This window comes from Equus przewalskii, chromosome 10 (assembly GCF_037783145.1).
Source record: "Equus przewalskii isolate Varuska chromosome 10, EquPr2, whole genome shotgun sequence".
Classification (NCBI taxonomy): Eukaryota; Metazoa; Chordata; class Mammalia; order Perissodactyla; family Equidae; genus Equus; species Equus przewalskii.
In genome coordinates, this window is record NC_091840.1 from 53,012,910 (window position 1) to 53,027,527 (window position 14,618).

The following is a 14,618-nucleotide window of genomic DNA, read 5'->3' on the forward strand; positions in this document are numbered from 1 at the left end:
ACGACACTGCTAAAGTCTCCACCCTCGTCCTGAGAGGAGTGGTCCCCTGGGGCCTCTGTCCCGCCTGCCCAGTGACACATGAGTCCAAGTCTTTGTGCGATTGGGAGGCCTGGTCAGGACAGCCATGGGACAGGTAAGTGTCAAGTGTGGGAGCAGAGGTGTTAACAAGCCCTGTGGGGCCAAGGGACAGAGTTTAAGGGGCCCTGGCTCCATCTTGGGCAGTGACACATGCAGGGCACACTGTGGGAGGGGGATGAGTGCTTGCAGTGACTTTTTGTTTTTTTTGAGGAAGATTAGGCCTGAGCTAACTGCTGCCAATCCTCCTCTTTCTGCTGAGGAAGACTGGCCCTGAGCTAACATCCATGCCCATCTTCCTCTACTTCATATGTGGGATGCCTACCACCACATGGCTTTTTGCCAAGTGGTACCATGTCTGCACCTGGGATCCGAACCAGGGAACCCCAGGCCACCGAGAAGCAGAACGTGAGAACTTAACTGCTGCACCACCAGGCTGGTCCCAGGACATATGCTTTTTAAAAAAAAAAGATTTCCATCCAAAAAGAGAGGAATCTTAAAGAAGAGAACCTCTTGTTGCTTAAATAGGTAGCATCCAGGGCAAACAGGATGCTCTCCTGGGGTGGACTTCTTCTTCTGATCAACCGGGACAGATGACTTATCAGTGTATTATTAGCTGGCTTTTTGAGAACAGGAGGAGTCCTTGTTCTTTCAGCCATCACTGAGCAAGAGCTAATCCCACAGCCAGGGCAGAGAGCTGCACTTATTCCTGGATGAACTGGAAAAAACAGAGTATAGTGTCTCAAGGATGCTCGCCGGCTCCAGAGACGATGAATGGAGAGCTGCTGCGCTCCCCTGCCTGGAGGCTCGCTGTCTTCTCCCGAGCTGTTTTCCTCTGCATCTGTTCAATGTCTGCTCCGCATGTGCCCCGGGGCTCCCGGCCACACGGCAGCACCTCAGGAGCCTCCCTGCTGGAGCATGAAGTCAGCCACGGGGAGCAGAGGCCTCCAGGATCAAGTGCCTTCTCTGTGTCCGGCCATGAGCAGGGTTGGATGTCACTGGAAGCAGGGAGCTCAGTTATTCCAAGCCAAGACCATTCCCTGGCACTGGCACAATGGGTTGGGGTCCTGAACCAAAGCCCAGAGCTCCAGGTAGAAATTCCAGCAGACAGAGCCCATAACTTTAATTCCTTTAATTCAAGTCAGCAAACACCCACATTTCCCAACTTTATATTAGGTAAAGTTTCAAACGTACAGGTAAGTACAAAGCAGAGTAAATGAACACCCAGGTTGACATCAAAGCTGTGCTACGAACCTCCTCACTGTCTATACGAGAGGAATTCAGGGAATGGATGGTTCCGGAATTATGACATGAGCCAGAAGTTTGTGAACTTAATCAGAGCAAACTTCTTGAAAATGTCACACTGTAATCTGTAAGTGAAAGGGAGAGTCGGTGCTAAAAGGTGACCAGGTAAGGAGATGATTCTCCAGACCCTGCAAAACCTAAGGGGAGGACTAGAGATGCGGGAGGGAGGGCTTGAGACAGTCGGCCAGCAAAGAGGAGATAAATCCCATAACTAAGGTGGGGCAGCTGTCACGAGGCTGCATTTGATCCAGATGATTGATGGGCCCTGGTGGTTGGGCGCATGAAGCAACATGATGGAAGCAGGGAAGAATGCTTTGAGCAGGACAGGAGAAGACTGTCATTCCAAGGGTAAGGAGGTTGTAAAGAGACAGGCATGGCCGAGGACCTTGCCAGGGGATTTGGGGAAAGGAATGAAAATGACACAGGAGTCTGGACAATGCCATAGAGAAGGAAGCAAGGAAACTAGTGCACAAGCTGCACATGGGGTGTGGAAGGGAGAGATCAGAGATCACCAGGACGTTACCAACGGGGTGAATTGGGGAATCTGGAAGATGGATGGCCAATTTGGGGTGGCAGTTGATTAAGATTTACGCCATAACCTTTAAGTTGAAGGATAACACTGAATTTTTATTTAAAGTTGTGGTTTTCAAATTTGGCTATACCTTAGAATCATCTGAGGAGCTGTTAAGAAAACAACTATGCATGACCAATTGGAAGATGTGACCTCATATGGAAGAAAAGACTCCATAGCAACAAAAAAGATAAGCTACCAAAGAATAAACTTAACAAGATATATGCAAAAACCTTAAAGGAATACTGAAAGACACAAAAGTAAATTTTCCGTGCAATTGGATAGGATGATCAACATCCTAAAGATGCCAATTTTATCCAAGTTAGTATGTAAATTTAAGGCAATTCCGATAAAAATACCAACAATTTTTTTCTCTGGAGGTGGATAGTTAATTCTAAATTTCATGCATGCATAGTAAAGAAAAACCTGAAAAAACAAAAGTCACAGGCAGGACATTCCACCAGATATTAAAACATACACTCTAAAGTCTAAGTACTGAGGACAGACCCCGTGGCCTAGTGGTTGAGTTCAGTGCACTCTGCTTCAGTGGCCTGGGTTCGGATCCCAGGCACGGACCTACACCACTTGTCGGTGGCCATGCTGTGGCAGTGACCCACACACAAAATAGAGGAGCATTGGCACAGATGCTAGGTTAGGGTGAATGTTCCTCAGAAAAAAAAAGAAAAAAAATTCTAAGTAATGAAGAGAGTGTCCTACCAGTGCTTGAAGAGACAGACTGACCAGAGGAACGTAATGGAAAGGCCAGAAAAAGGCCCAAACGCATATGGACATTCGGTTTAGGATGAGGGTGGCCTCTCAAGTCAGTGGAGCAAAGAGAAACTCTCTAATAGGTCGTGCAGGAACAGCTGGAGGGCCATGTGGAAAAAGATAAATTTGGAGCCATACCTCATACCACACACCAGATTAAGTGACAACTGTACCAGATCCAAACATAAAGAAATGCAACAAGTACTAGAAGAAAGGCTGAGTGAATTGCTTCACGATCTGGGAGTGCGGAAGGCCTGCTATGGCAAAAATCCAGAACAGTAAAAGAAAGAAAAAGAAAAATTCAACATCATAACAATTAAAAAAACTTTATGGCAAAAAAAGTTAGAGCAAAAGACAAAAGGCAAATTGGGAGAAAATATCTGCAATTGACATCACAAAGGGCCAATCTCCTTAATACAGAAATAATTCTTACAAGTTGAAAAAAAAAAGATGAAAAAAACCCTCAAAAACAAATGGGAAACAAACAAGCAGACAACTCGCAAAAAAGATGTACAGATGGTCTTTAAACAGATGAAAAAACGCTCATCACTATTTTAAGAGAAATGCATATTAAAACCACACTTTCTCACCAATTAGAATGGTGAGAAACCTTCTGTCGGCAAGCTGTGATGAAACACACACTCTTGTGCTTTTCTGGTGGGTGAAACATTGTTCAACTGCCATGGACAGGAATTTAGAAAAAATTAACAAAAGTAAATATTCAATTTCCCTTTGGCCCAGCAAAACCACTTCTTGGAATCTACTCACCAGATGTATGTCCACGAATACTAAAACTTTGTAAGCACCAGGTTATTTACTGTAGAACTACTATAATAATAAAAGTTGAAATTACCCCAAGTATTTATCAATAGGAAGCTTAGTGAATAAATTATGCTATATCCACATGGCAGAATATGTGGATATATGGCTATGAAGCCATAAAAAAGAATTAGAACAAGCGCTAATGAACTGAGATGGAGTAATTTCCAGGATATATTGTAAGTGAAAAAAGAAAGGTCCAGAACAGGTATACAGAGTACTACCTTTTGTGGAAGAAAGGAGATATAAGAATATCTATACATATTTGCTCATTTTTGCAAAAAGAAACACAAGCAAGATAGACCAGAAGCTAATATAAATGGTTACCTATAGGGGGTGGATGGGAACTGGGACAGCTATGTCTTTGTGCCTGGTTTTGACTTTTGAACTATGAAAATGATTTATATGTTCAAAAATAAACTTAAATAGAAAAGGAAGAAAAAAACAATTCCTAAAATTGAATACAAACAGAGCAAATAAACCTCATGTATATCAAATTAATGACAAATTAACGAAAAGACTTAATTCCTGTCAATTTTGAAAGTACACTGACTATACATTCTTAGTGAGATGTATGCAGAGCATAAAAAGAACCACAAGGAAATTGGGAACTTTTCTAAGTAGCTTTGTTATCAGTTGTAATACTGGATTGTAATTTGAAACAATGTATATGCTTTTAGATGATACAAGTAAGTAAATATATTCATCTTATGAGAAACGAAGATCTTCACTCTGAGATAAAAAAAGACACAAGTATAAAGTAAAAGAAGGTAAGAAAACCCCCAGAATGTTAACTTGAATTGGACCTATTAGTATGAATCAAGCTGAGCATCTGAAAGAGTAATGGCTGTTTAAATATCGACACATGGAATAGGGAATAATCTGGAGTCCTATGGTGGGGCAGGGCAGAGGGGTGGGGACAGTGAGGAAGGAAACCCCTCTTCTTTACAGAAGAATGCCACTAATACCCCGGACAGAGTGAGGAAGTGAGAAAAGTCATCGTTTTGCCACCAACAATATCATAATAGATCCAGGCAAGGATCACCAGTGATGCTAAAACCCCTGGGCGAAAGGACGTTAGAGAGAACTGCAGATGATGAAACTTAGCCCCCAATAATGGACACCTGACATCCTGACATGGATGGTGCAGGAGAGACCACACGGTATCTGCTATGCAACAGGCTTGCAAATGTTTAATCTGAATCTTTTCGAGCCTCTGGGCACAACTTCATGCTTTCAGAAAGTAGAGAGAGAACAAGTAAGTGATGCCATGAAGAAATGATCGGTCAAATTCAGAATGCGGGGCATCCTACAAGAAAACTGGCCCAGATCATTCAAAATGAATCAACACTATGTAAAAAAAAATCTGTTCTAGGTTAAAAGAGACTGCAGAGATAGAACCAAATGCAATACATGAACCTTGGTTAGATCCTAGATTGAAAAAAAGAAAGGAAGGGAGGGAGGGGGGAAGAAGGAATAATCTGAAAAGGCATTTTGGGGACAAACTGAGGAAATATGAATATAAACTGGATATCAGATGATATGGAATTATTGTTAATTTCCTTAGGTGTGAAAATGCGAGTGTAGTTATGTAGAAGAATGATCTTATTTCTAGGAGTTTCATACTGAGATATTTAGGGAAACACCCTAACTTATACAACAAACTTCAAATGGTTTGGCCAAAAAAAATAATATATTCACACAGATAAAGCAAATATGGCAAAAACAACAATAGATGACTCTAGGAGAAGGGTAAATGTGTGTCCTATAGGTTTGAAAATGTTCAAATAAAAAGTTGAGGGGAAACGATAAAAACGAAAACAAAAAAAACATCCCTAGCCCTGCCACGGCCCCAGACCAACGGCATCTGAATCTCCAGGCGTGGGGCTCAGGTATGGCGTGTAAAGCTCCCCTCTGGAGTGCCCCGGGATCCTAAGGGACGTCCACAGCTGAAACTAAGCAGTCGGAGTTCCAGGGGCTGGGCGTGGGGTTGGCTGGGGCTGAGAGGAGAGGAGGCGAGACTCAAAGCCTAGAATGATAGAATTCTAAAGTGAGAAGATAAAGTTGAAAGCATACAGCTACTCCCCCAAACAGTGACCGAAATGGCAAGAAGAGGCCCCAGACTTGAGCAGGTGTCGGGGGATGACTGTGGAGGGAAAGCCTTCAGGAGCAGCCTCGAACAGTGACTGAAGCCGAAGCCACAGGCCGAGGGAGGATCCAAGTGTCCTTTTGTAAGTAAAAGTAGTTGAATTGGAGGAGGGTTTCTTAACCAGGTTTGGGCCTCTTAACCAGGTTTAGGATCCTCTGGGAAGTTTATTAAAGGTTTGGATGTTCAGGCTTCACCAAATCCCATTGAATCAGAATCTTGGGGGTCAGACTCAAGTGCGGGGGTTTCCAAAGGCTCTCCATGTCATTTTGAGGAAGAACCCTGGTTAGGAACTTCTGACAGCTGATCCTTCATTTCCTTCCACGCCGACGCTCTGTGACTCCACTCTTACACACCTCATTTCCAAATCTAGGAGGGCTGGGGGTGGCCTTGCCCCTAACCAATGCTGTTCCTCAGGAGATACAACAGCAACTGGAACCCAGAGGCCTTGGTTCCAAAGAAAGCAGGTGGCATGGTTGTCCTCCACTGGAGTCCCCAACGTTGGGTCTGTATTCTAAAATGTCTAAAATGGGGGAGAAAGGTGGAGGGAGGTACAGGTTGCAAAGAATAAACACAAGCAGTTTCCGCCAAACACTTGAGCTCCAGGCCCAGAGAAGGCACTTGTGCTCTCCAAGGGGCGGGAAGGGGAGGGAAAGCGAGCCAGGCCCCACCCCACCCAGGGCTGCACTGACCTTAGGCTTCAGCTCATCTTTTCCCTTCACCAGGCCTCAGTTTCCTCATCTGAGAAATGGATCTCTCTGATCTCCTAGGTTCCCTCTGGTCCCTACTTTCTCTGGTTTTATGATTCTCATCAGGAGAGCAAGCCAGCACGCCCTAAAAAGGATGAGCTGGGCTGCGACATGTCATGATATTCATTCTCCCACCACAGTAATGTGGGTGGGAGGGGGTCTGGTTGCCAGTTACATCCCACTTTGTGAGAGCCCTTGGCCAGTGCTGTCCCCCTGCAAGACCGCCCTTGTGAAGCAGGTACCAATTTCCCAGACCACAGGAGTGCGTGAAGATGTAACTACCATTATTTCTCTTTAATCGATTTTATCTTTGTTTTCAAATCTCCACTTCCTCAAGAGAAGACTAAATTTTGCCACTTCAAGGTCAGTGAGTTTCTTCCAGAATTTTTCCAGTATCTTTTGATAAACATGAAATTCAGGAGCTGTCTGCTGCTCTTCTCCTCCCCGTCTCCGCAGTACTGCTCTAAATTCAGGGAGGGGGTACCGTAGGTCTCATGTTGGCAGATGGGAGAAGGGGCCTCTGGTCTACATTTGTCATCTGTCCATGGCAGTCTCTGCTGAGAAGTGGCCCTGACCCCACTTGTCCAGTCACCGTGGCCTCCAGACTCCAGGTTGGTTGACACACGGCCGGCCCCCCACCCCAGCCTGAAACAGAGGCCCCCACGGATGTGCTCAGGCTTGTGTCAGACAACAGGAGACAAGTGATGAACAAATTGTGCAATTAATTGAGGAATTATGTACCCTCATGATTCGTACTGCAAAGTGGAAATGCAGGGAGCTCAGAAAGTTACCCAGACGAGGCCTGGAGGCCTCCTACCCCTGGAACCTCAGTGCTGCCTTTGTTTACCCACACATCAGCGCCAACGCAGAACTCCAATCCCTGCTTTGGCGAGAAATCCAACTGCACTGGGCATTCTACGGTTTGCGTGCAGCTTCTTACAGATGGGAGGGGAAGGGCGGGGACGCATCACCTTTCTCCATTTTACCCCCCTCCTTCCACATCCCACTCCCTACCCTCCAACCAGGAGCTTAAAATACTCTTCTCTTGGCCATGCCGGGTAGCTTTCTCGTTATCTCAAGCCTGGATGCAAGCCCACCCTGGGGCCTAGATTCTCCCCTGGTGGGGTTAGTGAGGCATTTCCTCCCAAGATAACTCTGAGACAGTCTCACCCCAGACGCCTCCCAAAACAACGTTCTCTCCTTTTCCTGGCACCTCACCCCCACTCGCACCTGCCCATTACACTCCAGGCACAACTGTCAGGGGCACTGCCCTGCCCTCTGGCAGCAAATGGCACTAGGGGACCTGTAAATTGTCACCCTCTCCCCTGCAGTGACCCTCCTGCCACCTCATTTGTCCGTAATCTCGAGGGTTCCCACACACCTGACTCCACGTTCTCCCTAACATGGGAGGCCCACAGTTGCCATTCCCTGTGCTCGACTGCATTCTGCCAGGGGGGGACAGTGTCCCTCTCGCCCCACTACTGCATCCCTCTTCCCAAACTGTGGAAGCACCACGGCTTTTCCCAGCACTGGGATGGGCTGGGGATGGAGGCACCGGCCAAAAACATGAGTCCAGGACAGGGATCACCCCTCCAGCAGAGTAGCCGTTTCTAGAAAAGCAAATTATGGGTTCTTCAGAAAACTGGGAATGACAGTGAGCAACGAGTCAATTCAAAAATGATTTAGCAGCCAGACCTTGTGGGCAGATGTTCCCTTTCCCGAGGTGTTTCTGATTATAAAATTCATATTCATATAACATTTAAATTATAGGAAAATAGAAGATAATGAAGGTAAATCATCATCTCCCCACTCAGAGCTAACAACCACTAATATATCACTTCCAAACATTTTTATATGCTATTCACGTTTGTCTTTTCATAATAAAAAGGGGAGATATTTACCTATTTTTTTATTAAGGCAACACATGCTCCCCGTAAAAATAAAATCATATCATGCAAAAATGTGTTTGTAACCAACTTTGTTCTTCCTTGATGTATTGTAGACATCCTCCCACATCAGCGACTTTAGATTTGTATCATCATTTTTAACGGCGCCACACAATTCCATTATGTAGCATAATTAATTTAATAAATCCCACTTATAAAAATATAGTGAAGAGCGTCCTGGTCTCTGAGCATTTACCCAATTATTTCCTAAGGATACATTTCTAGAAGTGGGACCGCGGAGTCTAGTGCCTTTGGTGCCTATGACCGCATCCGTCTCCTGAAGGATCGTATCCATTTACAACCCTCCTCCCCCCGACTGTGGAAGGGTTTATTTCCCCACATCTTTGCCAACTCTGGGTATCACTCTAATTTTTGCCAGTTTTATAGGTCAACAAGGTAGCTTTAATTTGCTTTTTTTCTATTATGAGTGAGGTTGAATCTCATCATAAATGCTCCTGGTCATTTGCAGATCTTCTGAGAAGAGTCTCTGCGTCCTTTGTCCTTTTTCTCCTGAGATGTTAATATTTTTCTATTTTAAGAACTTTCATCTATCAGAGATTTTAGTAATCTCTTGTGTATACTGCAAATGTTTTCCCCATTCGTTCCTTATCTCATTTGAGCCTCACAGCAATCCCGGGGGGTAGGCAGAGCAGGTGCAATTATCCCCACTTAATTGAGTAGAAACCATGACTCAGTCAGGAATGTTGGCCGATGGTAAGGGGGCCACGGGAAGACCTTGGCTTCCCTGCTCTGAGTGTGGTGCATCAAGCTGTCCTACCACTCCAACAGGGCTCTGACCGCGTCCTTTAAGATTATGGGGGAAATAACTTTTCCCCTATGCAAATTAAAATGTCTTAAATATTTGGGCCCCCGTTTCCCCTTCTGTAAGAAAATAGAGTTGAACCAAATGATTTCCTACATCCTTCTCAGTTCTACTGTCTTCTGATTCTCTGATTTCAGGCACAAGAGAGATCCACTTGGATGAAAGCATTGTCTGTATCCTCAAAGCACATATGCAGGGAACAGGAGGCGGCTGGGTCCTTCTCTACGTATGAAGTGCAGGGTGAGTGTCCATGACAGTGAGTTACCAAGAGTATTTCCACCTAGACTTCCCCAGGCTGGAACCAGGAGCTTCAGTCTAGCCGTGTCACTCCCCAGTGGAAAGCAATCAAAAGCACAAGGCACAGAAACTCCAGCATTTCTGTGTCACTGCTGAAGAATTCTAGATCAAGGTAGCTATTACCTCTTCCCATGGTCCATGCAGACATTACTAGTGGATCACAGCACATACCACCTGAGCCTGGTCACAGCTTCATAATCCTCCTTAGTGCTGTGTTGCAGGAAGCAACTATTATTTGATTAAAATTGACACAGGGATAAACTATTTGTCTTCCTGCTACTAGAATATTTTTCCTAATAATGACTTTTTACTACAAAACTAATGTATGTTCATTTAGACCAGTTTCGAAAATAGACCCTCAAAAATATGAAAATAAAAATCATCCATAAACATATCATCATTAACAACAATTTCATGTGTACTTTTTGTGTTTATACAAAAAATGAGAATAAACTTTTGTAGCTTATTCACTTAAGTAGATATTGGATATCTTTCCATATCAGTAAATATTATCTGCTCAATTTTAATGGTTCCATGTACTCCATTTATGAATGGACCACAGTTTATTTCTCCCCTGTAGTTGGGTATCTTACAGATCCCCTATAATTGGGCATCTAGGTTGCTTATCCTTATCTACCATTTCCATGAACCACTATTACAGAAATGTTGAAGTGAACAAATCTTTGTGCACTATGGTTCTTTCCATGCCTATATCCACAAAGATGGAATAGTGGGCTTGCTATATATTGACAAATTGCCGTCCAGACATGCTGCCACATTTCAGATACCACCAGCTCTATGTGGGGGTCCATTTCTCCATCTCTCATCCTCGATGCCTAACATCATTCTGTTTAGCGTTTTGCCAACCTGAGAGAAAGAAATTCTACTTTTTGAACTTGCATTATTCGATCACTAGTCATGCTTTTTTTTGGTATGGCTATTAACTATTTGATATTCTTCTTCTCTGAACTGCCTGTTTATGTTCTTTGCCCAGGTTTTTCTTGGGGTGTTCATCTATTTCCTTACGGATTTGTAAACATTCCTTATATATTAGTGATAGCAACTCTATGTTTTTGATCAAGCCTAGCAATGACTTACTCTGTGCTTCCTGCCTTTAGTCTAATGTTTACAAAAGCTTTCTCTACTCTTTTCGTCTGCTTTTTATGGTTGCAAAAAAGATGCTCATTCGGAACCTCCAGAGAAAGGAGGTGGGATGGGGAGGGCGGGTGCTGTAAGAATAGATGCAGCTTAGATCTAACACTGGAATACCGAAGCTCTAAAGCACTGGTCTCCAGAGGCAGCAGCACCCACAACAGTGGAGTGTGGGAAGAAAATATTAGCCTTTCTACATATATGCATGTTTTTCATTTTTATAGGAAAATAGAGCAAAGACATACAAAAATATATATGTTCAGTTTATAGAATAAAACAAATACCCAAGTATCCATCACCTGGACTAATAATACCATTTATTTGCTACCTCATCCTTTCATTTCTGCTTTTTTTTCATGTGCTATCCCTGGCAACCACTTGCCATATATATTTGTGCAGCAGTACACGTATATAATATATAAATAAGTAAATATACATATATTGGAGGATGCATGTCAAATTTTTAATTTTAATTTTTTAAAATCAATTGTAATCAAAAGTTTGGAGATGGCCATTCAAGGATCTCATCTCTCTTCTATGGCGCCCGCTTATCCCTGGCTGCCTGCTTCTCTCTCTACCCACAGGCTTCCTCTGCTTACTGATTTGCACTCATCGTCTCAGTTTGCTTGTGGCTCGCGGTGGCCGCCTCTGGCCTGGCCCTGGCCCTGGCTCCTCTTCATCATGACCTTCTTGCTTCAGCTCCCACTGCTGATCACACCGCCTTCCTCTGCTCATATTCCAGAGAGAGGATCTGATTGGTCCAGCCTATGAACTGGCCAGCCCCGGCTGCGGGGGTGCGATGACCACGTGGTACAACAGACCACGATGGCCCCTCAGCAGTGGGTGTGAGTGAGCTACCGGCCCTACGCACGTGGGCAGGGAAACCTATCCCAAACAGGGTAACTGTTCACATGTACTTCCTGCTGGTGCTTTTATTGTTACTTTTTATACTTAAATTCTCAATCCATCTAAATTTATTTTAATGAAGGATGCAGAAAGAATCTTTTTTCCATTTTGTTAATTATTGTTCCAATACTAATTTTTAGTAATCTTCACCAATATAATATAGTTTTGTTTGTCAGGCAGCAGGTTTCTTAGAACATGGATCTGTTTCCATACTTTTATTTCTGATTTGATCTTTGTTATAAAGTTTTATAGTGTTTTTTTTTATATAGTAAAGTTTTATATGACATGGATGTTTCCATACTTTTACTTCCGATTTGATCTGTTAAATGCTGTGTAAGCACTGCACCCGTAAAAATTACATTATGGTTTAGTAATATTTTTTTTTTTCCTGAGGAAGAGTTGCCCTGAGCTAACATCTGTACCAATCTTCCTCTATTTTGTATGTGGGATGCTGCCACAGCATGACCACTGATGAGTGGTATAGGTCTGTGCCCAGGAACTGAACCTGGGCTGCCAAAGCAGACTTAACCACTAGGCCACAGGGCCGACCCCATATATTTTAATACTGGTAAGGCAAGTCCTCCCACCTTGTTTTATTTCTACTACCATCCTTTATTTTCCTACAACCATTTTTTACATTTATTTTTCCAGGTTAATTTCAGAAGCTTTTTTTGTTGAGCTCCCAAAAAATGCCACTGAAACTTTTAAAACTAAGGTTTATTGAGGTATATACATTAAAATTCACCCTTTTAAGAATATAGTTTGATGAGCTTTGACAAATATATGCAGCTGTGCAGCCACAGCTACAATCAACACGCTGATAATTTCCACTGCCCTCCACAGGTCCTTCAGGCCTCGGCAATCACTCGCCATTGGAATATTATTGAAACCATGTCGACGATTTGAGGAGGAGAAAATGAACATATTTGCCTCATTGAGTCTTCTCATCAAGGAGCGAACTGTGCCTTTTTATTCACTGACATTTTAAAACTGTTCTCCAAAATTTTATAATTTTCTTCTTATGGATCCTGAATCATTATTACATTTATTCTATTTATTACAAATTGTGTGATTATTGTGAATTTAATAATCTTTTCATTATATTTCTTACATGGCTGTTATGATATATAGTAAATTTATTGATTTTTGCTTATTTATAACTGGACACTGATTAGATACATAAAACACTCAAAAGAGGGGATAATTTTAGATGTACTGGTTGGCAAAACGGTTGCGGCAGAATGATCTAAAACTGTCCTATTCTTTGTTTATCTCTGGTGGGGTTATTTGCATCCTGGAGGCACCGTCCAGGGATTGAGTCTCTCTATCTATCTAGATCTCTATCTCTATCTAGATCTCTGTCTATCTGTCCCTCGTGCTTAGGCATTCCAAAGATGGTGGCTTAATCAATGCCTCAGTGAATGGCTGCCCTACTGCTGTGGTCCCTCCTGCTCCAGGGCTTTCTGCATGATGCGGGGTGGTGCCCTCTGCACTTGCAGGGTGAGGGGCCCAGGAGTTAGGGGAGACCCACCAGAGGCAGCAGAGAGAAAAGCAGCAGAAGAAAAGCAACCCACCCAAAGGCCTGGCCTGTTCGAGACACTAAATGCCTGTCCCTGCTAGGAATGGAGGGCGATCCTTGCGGAGCTCCAAGGCCCCACTGTTTTCTGCAACGAAGAGCCTCACCAGAGCCTGAGCGGACCGGGAAACAGGCAGACTTCACCTCGCCCAGGTTCACTTAGTTGTGTCAGTCGTTCTCCTCAGCCGGGCTGCACTAGGGCCGACTGGAGGTCACATGGTTCTCAGTCCAGTTTCAATTCAAATTTCAAAAGGCCAAATGGAAATACTGCATTTAGCCTTGACCAGGTGTCACTGGGTAACCAAACAGCGTATCGCCTTGATTTTTGCTGGAATTACATCAACTCAATGGAGAAACCCTTGGAATCCTATGCCGAAGAGAAGTTCTGACAGGAAATATGTCTTTGATTAAAATTTTTAAAATGGGGTGATCAAATTATCAGAAATGGAATTTGTTTACTTGAGAAACTCTTTCAAAGTATGTGTTTCATGGAAGCAAAATTAATTAAAGAGCTGCCTCGTGGGGAAAGATTAATCACTTATTTTTATTTTTCCTTCCCTACTATGGAAAACTTAGTAGGCTCTGTGGTACCGAAGGGCAAAAGTCAACGCGCTGTGGAGCAGCGCTTCTCAAACTTCACCCTGCCTACACTCACCTGGGGATCTTGCTGAAATACAGCTTCTGAGTCAGGAGATCTGGAGTGGAGCCTGAGACTGCATGTCTAGAAAGCTCCCAGGTGACGTGACACTGCTAGACCAGGGAGCACAGCTGGGCAGCAAGGCTGCAGAGGAAGTTCTGCTATCAGCTTTGAAGCAAACTGGCTACGAGGCCCCGCTTGGGCCCTTCCTCTCCTACACCATGAGGACATGCTAGATGGTCTCCGCCACATCTGACACTGTGAAGGAAGACCACCTCACGTCATCACAGAGATGCCGCGGATGCAGAGCCCAAGGCTCCGAGTATGAGCTCCCGAGACTCGGCGGCTCTCACACATCTAAGTTCAGCTTGTCCCCGCGCCTTTGCGTCATCTTGAATGAAGAATGGGTAATGCGCTGTCAACTGTGGACCCGCCCAAGAACACATCAGATGGCTCAAGTGTAAGGGCAGTGTCCCCGCTTACTCCATAAAAAGGGACGCAATCAGCACAAGAATCAGCAGAGCGGCCCCACAGCTTGACTAATAACGCCCAGCTGCTGCTCACTGTGCTGCTGTCTCCTCCAGTTTGTTCTCTGCTCAGTGTCCCGGGTCGCAGAAAGCCTCCCAAAGCCTCTGAGCAAAGCTCTCTGCCTCTCACAGTTGTGCCAGCTTTAGCCCCTGTCCTCCAGCTTGCGGGTCACCGGAGCTCCTTATTTCCCGTACCTCGGAGTGCGGGTGAGAATGTCAGTAGTAGCTTGCATCCTCCTGTCCAAGCCGGAGCCAGTTGCTGAGTGTAGTCTTATGCCTTCCCACATCACGCAGTTTCCCCTCACCCTGCCTCTCCCAGGA